Raw genomic sequence first — 8,525 nt, forward strand, 5'->3', positions numbered from 1 at the left:
CCCAGCCCAGCGCAGAGACCCCGGGGCGCCCGGCCAGCAGACCTCGGCCACCCAGAGCTGCGTCCTCTCTCAGGTGGAGACCCGTGTTGGCGCCTTATTTACAATGAACGTGTCTTCACAATAGGTCAAAATTTTAAAGTGAGCCCACTACTGCGGTCAATCATTCCTTTAAAGGCCTTAGTATGGTTAAAAAACAAAAATTCCGAGACCATGCTAAGCAACCATTTAAAGTATTTTCTAAACCTATGTTTCTTATAGTCTCAAGTGAAAAATAATTAAGATACAGTATGAGTACAGTCCCAATTTAGTTATAAATAAAAAGTGTTACTTTAATAATCCGTGAAAAATTTTGCAAAGACCTCCCTTAAAACAGACAATACAGCAACAACTCTTTCCCAAGAATGACACAGTATTTACAATCCCAATACAATATATACATTATATGTTTGCCTCAAAAGTAAACCTCCCTAACTTGATTCCAAAACTCCAGATGAATCAAAGACTTTAATGTAAACAACAAAACCATGAATTCTTCTTTTGTGGGGTTCAACTGGAGAAGGCCTTTCAAAATAAAGTCACAGAATCGACTGCTAAATTGATACCCACTTTTAAAAAGGTCTTGTAGCAACAAAGTCAAGAAATAAACTGGGAAAATATTTTAAATTCATCTCACGAAGATGCCTATCTTCTTTCAACTTTATGTTCTTAAAAAAATAACAAAATGCAAATTTAAACTACCAGGTCCTGGCTTTCCTTCAGACTGGTAAAAATCAGAGGAGTTTGGAAAGGCTGTGTTGGTGAGGTTGCCGGTGGGTAGGAATATAAGCTGCTTCAACCTCCATTCATGGCAATTCAAGGCAACAGACACTCTGCCATCCCAAAATATACCTTTAGGGATATTGATTTTTAAAGCTGATTATTAAGAAACAAAAGTCTCAGAAAGAACCTCTGAACCTTACCCCCTTAAGGAATTCAGATAGAAACACCTGCTTAAAAGAAGGGCGAATAGAAATGAAATGTGGCGGACGGAGAGAGCTGCAAAGCCTGCTTGTTGGCCTTCCCTGTGTGCCCTTGTTTCTGGGGCGGCAGCAGGAATCTGTTTCCCGCCCCGCTTGCTCTCTCTACTGGTAAATTGTCTGCTTCCCCTTTGAAATCCCAGACCCTTTCCTCCTCCTCCTTTGTCCAGAATGGCATCTAAACCTCAACTGCCCAGTGTCTCCTTGGGTATCATATTCTTATGGCACCCCCACACGTGTATCCAAATAATTTCAGACGTTTTCTACTGTTCTGTCTCCTGCTGCTTTGGCTACTAGCCCAGCCAGGACTTAGGAAGGTGTGAGGAAAGTTACTCTTGCTGCCCCACAGAACCTTTCATAAAGGAATGGTCAGAATACCCAAAACTGCAGGAGCTAAGCTCATAGGACAGATTGTTATGTTCTGTGCCTGCTTGCTAAGAATATTTAATAAATGACTGTTGTGTGAAAAAAATTTTTTATCTGAGATTGGTTAAGCCCCACCTACCAAGAGTTTTCCTGCAGGAAACCTGCTATCTATCAAAAAGTCCTAGAAGCTGTGCAAGACCAAATGGGCTCAGGGCCGTTTCCATCAGTGCAATACGGAGAGACCTGGGATCAACATGTCCTGTAACATTTAGTCATGGCAGTCAGACACTTGAGCAGTCAGCTTCAGCAGACAGATCTTTTCCTAGGACCCTAAGTCAAGAACTTTGATGAACTCTAATGTATCTACCAAAATAAGCATTTCAGAGGGGAGGGAAGATAAGTAAAGGATCTGTCTCATTTCAGATTTCTTGGCAGTGAATAAAAGCCTTAATTTAATGAGTATGCTTAACATATAATTGCCTTATCAGAAGCAAATCCTTACAATGCTTGTTCTTACCTCCAATGGTATTTCAAGGCCCCCTGAAAAATGCTTAAGACTTACCACAGTTCTAGGCCACTAGTCCTATCAATAAGTACTTTCTTCTATAGAAAAACCTGTCAGGGGGATTTTTAAAAATTGTCATGCCAATTTGGCTATGGCTTCTAAGAAAATGGTGTAGAGAAGAGCGGAGTAAGGGTACATATTAAATTATTTTAGATGTTGACCAGGGCAAAAGATCCGAAGACACTTTATGAAAGAGTTTATATGAATGGCCTATAAGCTCATGAAAAAGGCATTCAAATTGTAGCAGCTTTGGAACGCCAGAAACTGGAAACACCACAAATTTCCATCAACAGGAGAATGGATAAACCGATTTTACTATATTCATACAATGGAACATAACTCAACAAAAACAAAACCATGACGTGTTGATATACAAATAAAATGGATGCATCACTAAAACACTATGCTGAGCAAAAGAAGACACAAAAGAGCTCATGCTGTATGACTCTCAAAACATAAAGTTTAAGAACAGGTAAAATTAATTTATACTGATAGAAATCAACAGTGGTTATTTAGGACAAGAGGGAAAGAGGCCCAGAGGGAACAGTATTTCACAAGAGTACACACTTCTTGCCTGGCCAGCATGACTGGATGGTTGAGAGTTGAAGTATGAATCAGGAGGTCGGGGTTCAATTCCACTCAGGACACATGCCCAGATTGCGGACTCCATCCCCAGTGTGGGGCATGCAGGAAGCAGCCAATCAATGACTCTCTCTCATCATTGATGTTTCTATCTCAATCTCCCTCTCCCTTCTTCTCTGAAATTAATCTATATATATAAAAGCCTAAGCGACCGTTAGGACAGAACTATCGGAACAACCAGTCGTCCGGTCACTATGATGCACACTGAACACCAGGGGGCAGACGCTCAATGCAGGAGCTGCCCCCTGGTGGTCAGTGCACTCCCACAGCCAATCTTCTGCGGCCCCTCCCCCCAGCCACCCAACCCCCTCAATCGGCCCCCATTGGGGGAGGCCGACTGGCCAAACTCCCATGGCTCCTGCCCCCTGCCGGCCTACCCGCCCCCATAGGCCTCGATTGCCAGCCAGGCCGAGGGACCCCACCCATGCACGAATTCGTGCACTGGGCCTCTAGTAAAAATATATGTAAAAAAAACAGTATACACTAGTTAAAATTCACACTATACACATAAACCTGTGCATTTTATTATGTGTGAGTTATACTTCTTAAACGGTGGGGGCAGGAAAGAATTTTAACTACATGAAAAGAATATAGAATTAATATCAAAGAATTTTGATGATTTTATCTTTTTACATATTTTTATTGATTTAAGAGAGGAAGGAGAGGGATAGAAACATCAATGATGAGAGAGAATCATTGATCGGCTGCCTCCTGCACACCCCCTACTGGGGATTGAGCCTGCAACCTGGGCATGTGCCCTTGGCTAGAATCAAACCTGGGACCATTCAATCCGCAGGTTCTATCCACTGAGCCAAACCAGCTAGGGCTATCAAAGCATTTTGTATAGAATATAGTTAAGGATTATCTTGACCTAATTTAGTGTATCGTATAAACTATGAATAGTATATTACATTGCAACTTAAAAATAAAATCTACCAGAAAAGATAATGGGGCTAATAGAAAGATTCTTTCAAAATTTTCTGAAATAATATTTTTAGCTTTTTTATTTTTAATCCTCACCTAAGGATATATTTCCATTGACTTTAGAGAGAGTGGAAGAGAGAGGGAAAGACAGAGAGAAATATCGATGTGAGGGGAACACATCGATTGGTTGCGTCCTGCACACGGCCCAGCTGGGGAGGAGCCTGCAACTGAGGTACCTGCCCTTGACCAGAATCGAACCCAAGACCCTTTGGTCCGCAGGCTGATGCTCTATCCACACAGCCAAACCAGCTAGGGCTATTTTTATCTTTTAATGGAAAGATTATCTGCCATTCTTTACATTCAATCAACCACATAATTTTAAAAGTACTCTGGATTGAGAGTTCCAAGAGAAAACTGTTAATAATACCATATTATATGGCTCCAACTGAGACTTGCTTCAGATCTCATAAAATAGCAGATAATCTGGAGCTCTTCATGTATTTCTTGTCTCTCTTCATCTAAAATATTGATCCACTCATGATCCAACTCTCACACTACCTGGAACACTACGGCCCAACAGAACTGTCCACGAGGATGGAAATGTTCAGTATCTACTAACGTGGATAGCGGTGACTATAAAGGACAACAGACTTTTTTTTTTTTTTCAAAATATATTTTATTGATTTTTTACAGAGAGGAAGGGAGAGAGACAGAGAGTTAGAAACATCGATGGGAGAGAAACATCGATCAGCCGCCTCCTGCACATCTCCTACTGGGGATGTGCCCGCAACCCAGGTACATGCCCTTGACCGGAATCGAACCCGGGACCCTTCAGTCCGCAGGCTGACACTCTATCCACTGAGCCAAACCGGTTTCGGCAAGGACAACAGACTTAAGAGGACTATTTCCTTTACTATGTAAAGTATATGATTCTCTAACCACTAAGCTGTATACCTGAAATCAATACAAAATAAAATTGGGGAGAAAATTTGAGTTAAAGTATAGAACTGCAGAGGAGACTGACCCATGATGTCAGACTACTGCCTGACCCTGCCTCACACTCATGCTAGATCCAGTCAGATCTGGGCCAGAACACAGATTGCTTCCCACACCCCCTCAGAGGCTGTCCTACCCCTCCCTGTGCCTCAGGTGTGCTGGTTCCTGGAACAGGTCCTTGCCCGCCCTGGGCAAGTATGTAAGGTGTTTCCCCTTAGCTGGGCCAAATCACACACCAGTACCTGTATCCATGCTGCCCTGTCCTATATAACCCCTAGTGCCTGGCACCTGGTATGTAAGTTCCCTTAATAAACTCTTTTTAAAAAACACATTTTTATTGATTTCAGTGAAGAAGAGGGAGAGAGAGAAACATCAATCATGAGAATCATTGATGGGCTGCCTCCTACATGCCCCACACTGGGGATTGACCCTGCAGCCCTGACTAGGAATTGAACTGTGACCGTCTGCTTCATAGGTCGATGCTCAACCACTGAGTCACGCTGGCCGGACAAAATTTTTATTTTTTTGTTAATCCTTACCTGAGAGTATTTTTTCCATTGATTTTTAGAGAGTGTAAGGGCCGGGGAGAGGCAGAGAGAGAGAAACATCTATGTGAGAGACACATCGATTGGTTGCCTCCCACAGGCACCCTGACCAGGGCTGGGGATGGAGCCTGCAACTGAGGTACATACCCTTGACTGGAATTGAACCTATGACCCTTCAATCCAGGGACTGGCACTCTAACCACTGAGCGAAACTGGCTAGGGCTTACTCAACTCCTGATGTAATGCTGCCATTGTCAGCCTTTCTTTGGTCTGTTGTCAGCCTCTTTCTTTGGTCTGTCAGCCCTGGGAAATTTTTTCCAAGGACACCCAGCTAGTGTCACAGAATTGCTTGGTGAGGGGAAGACACCTACACACTTGGTGACCAAGAGCATCAGAGGCAGGTGTTCTGTGTGAAAATAAAGGAGACACACGAGGGAAAAGTGGGGCATCTTTTTCCAATACAGCTTGTTGGCCATTTGTATATCTTTGGAGAACTGTGCTTTGCCCATGTCTTAATTGGTTTGTTTTTGTTGAGTTGTACTTCTTTATAAGACTTCTTTATGTATTTAACCCCTTATATTAACTCATGTAACAGATATTTACAAATATCACTTACAAATATTTTTCCTATTCGACATAGGTTGCTTTTTCACTATTGCTTGTGTCCTTTGATGTGAAGAAGTTTTTAAGTTTGATGTACTCCCATCTGCCTATTTTTGCTTTTGTTGCCTGTGCTTTGGGTGCCAAATCCAATCAATTGTTGCCAAATCCAGTGTCATGAAGCTTCCCCCATGGCTTCTTCTAGGAGCTTTAGAGTTTCAGGTCTTACATTTAGGACTTGAATCCATGTCGAGTTAACTTTTGTGTGGTGTGAGGTAGGGAGCCAACTTCATTCTTCTGCATGTGGATATCCAGTTTTCCCAACACCATTCCTTGAGGAGGCTGTCCTCTTCCCTATTGTGTAAGACTGAGCACCTCTCAAGATCATTTGACCATATACATAAGGGTTTACTCTGGGCTCCCTTCTGTTCCTTTAGTCTGTGTCTGCCTTTATGCCAATACCACACTCTTTTGGTTACTACAGCATTGTATTATGCTTTGACATCAAAAGTGTGAGGCCTCCAGTTTTGCTTTCCTTTCTCATGTTTGTTTTGGCTATTCAAGGTCCTTTGAGATTCCCAATGAATTTTAGGATATTTTCCTACTGAAATTGAATTACTATTGAAAATCAGATTTTTTTTTCTATGCAAAATATGCCATTAGGATTTTGATAGGAATTGTACTGACTGTAGAGCTTGTGAGTAGTATGACATTTTAACAATATTAAGTCTTCCAATCCACAAGCACAGGATGTCCATTTATTTCTATCTTCTTTAACTTCTAGAAACAATGTAATACTGTAAGTTTTTAAAAAGCCACTTTATTTCTAAAGCAAATTCCTATTCACTTATTAGACAAAGAATCCATTCACTGAATATGATCATTTTTAGCTCTACTAACTTACTCTAGGTAGTTCAAACACAGATAGCTAGAGAAAGGTATAAATAAGAGTCTTATATACAAGAGCTATAATAAGGTAACATGCAAACAAGATCAGAATGATCAATCTCTACATTTTAATAATTAAAAACAAAGCCCCTAGGTAAGCATCTATAATGTAAATATAATATTAATGCAGTTAAAGTAATTCTTCATCTTTATTCTAACATCTAAGCATTGAGGAGCCACTTCTACCTTCCAAACCTTGTGGTGTAGGAATGCAAATTGACTGTACCTCTGCTAAGTTAAATAAAATGAAAATGTTTTCAAGAGTTCAGTTAACTGCTCAGAAATTAACATGTGAAATAAAAGAGGGGAAAATCCCATTTATAAAAATAACAACAAAAAATAAATACTTGAGGGAAACTTTAACAAATATAAAATATTATATGATATGAAAATTTAAACACAGTAATGGGCTACCCAAAAGAAGACTTGAGCAAACAAAAAGACATGCATGTTTGTGGACAGAAGATCCTCATCCTAAAGATTTTCTTCTACAAGTTAACAGTCATGTTAACTAGCAGGATTCTGTTTACTGATGGACTAGTCAAGTTGATCCTAAAGTTCACATGGAAAAATAATGCAAAAATAAACAAGAATAGCTGGGGGAAAAGATTTTTTTAAAAAAAGGTCTAAAAGGCTTTCTCTGCCTAGCCAGCATGGCTCCATAGTTGAGCATCGACCTATGAACCAGGAGGTCAGGGTTCGATTCCGGGTCAGGACACATGCCCAGGTTGCAGGCTCGATCCCCAGTGTGGGGCGTGCAGGAGGCAGCTGATTAATGATCCTCTCTCATCATTGATGTTTCTATCTCTCTGTCTCTCTCTCCCTTCATCTCTGAAATCAATAAATATATATATAAAAACAGAAAAATAAAAAGCTCTCTTTGCTGCACACCTGGAACTAATACAAAATAATATTGAATATTAAAAAAAAAGCTTTCTGCCAGCACCCAGACTTGATCTTCTGGTGTGGCCCCTTGAGGTTCATGTACCTCCTCCAGGACCTATGAGTAATAAATGTATCTTTTTTTTTAGAAATTTGAAAAGGAGCTAGTACTAACAGATATTAAAATGTAGCAAAAGACTTTTACTACTAATACAGAATGTTCCTGGCACCTAATAGACGTATCTTACCTAATAATAGACAAACATGTAAATTAACTGTCCCTCTGCTACGCTCACAAGCCAATCAGGAGAGTATGCAAATTAACCCAACAAAGATGGCAGTTAATTTGCATACGTAGCGGCAAAGCGGTGGCAGAGCGAAGACTGAAGGCTCCGCCTAGAGCCGCAAAGACTGAAGGCTCCGTCCAGAGCGAAGGCCTGGGTCCCGGGTGCTGGAGGAAAACCGGTGCCAGCAGCCAGGGTAAGGGAAGGCCTATTGCACGAATCTCTTCATGCAATGGGCCTCTAGTCTACACTAATAAAAGAGAAACATGCAAATTGACTGTACCTCCGCTACACCCACAAGCCACGCCCACAGCCAATCAGGAGCAAGTATGAAAATTAATCCAACTAAGATGGCGGCGGCCACGGAGCTGGAGCAAGCAGGAGGCTTGGGTTGCCCCCGGCGATGGAGGAAGCCAAGCTTCCCGCCTGCCCTGAGCTCTGCTCAAGGCTACAAAGTTTCAATTATAGAAGACAAATAAATCCCAGATACTTGCTTCCAGCCCGCAGGCATGGCCAGCCTGAAAACAGCCCTCAGCCCCACACCCAGGCTGGCCAGGCACCCCAGCGGGGACCCCCACCCTGAAGGGGGGCTTGGCCAGCCTGAAAACAGCCATCAGCACCTCACTGAGACTGGCCAAGCACCCCAGCGGGACCCCCACCCTGATCCGGGACACCCTTCAGGGCAAACCAGCTGGCCCCCACCTGTGCACCAGGCCTCTATCTACACTAATAAAAGAGAAACATGCAAATTGACTGT

General features: G+C 42.0%; 1 protein-coding gene across 13 annotated transcripts in view; it reads right to left on the reverse strand.

Annotated features, from left to right (window-relative positions):
- CDC14B (cell division cycle 14B) overlaps positions 1-8,525 on the reverse strand; it is an 85,355-nt gene that overhangs the window by 54,142 nt on the left and 22,688 nt on the right. The gene's annotated exons all lie outside the window — the stretch shown is intronic.

The sequence above is a fragment of the Myotis brandtii genome, unplaced genomic scaffold (assembly GCF_000412655.1).
Source record: "Myotis brandtii unplaced genomic scaffold, ASM41265v1 scaffold419, whole genome shotgun sequence".
In the NCBI taxonomy this organism is placed as follows: domain Eukaryota; kingdom Metazoa; phylum Chordata; class Mammalia; order Chiroptera; family Vespertilionidae; genus Myotis; species Myotis brandtii.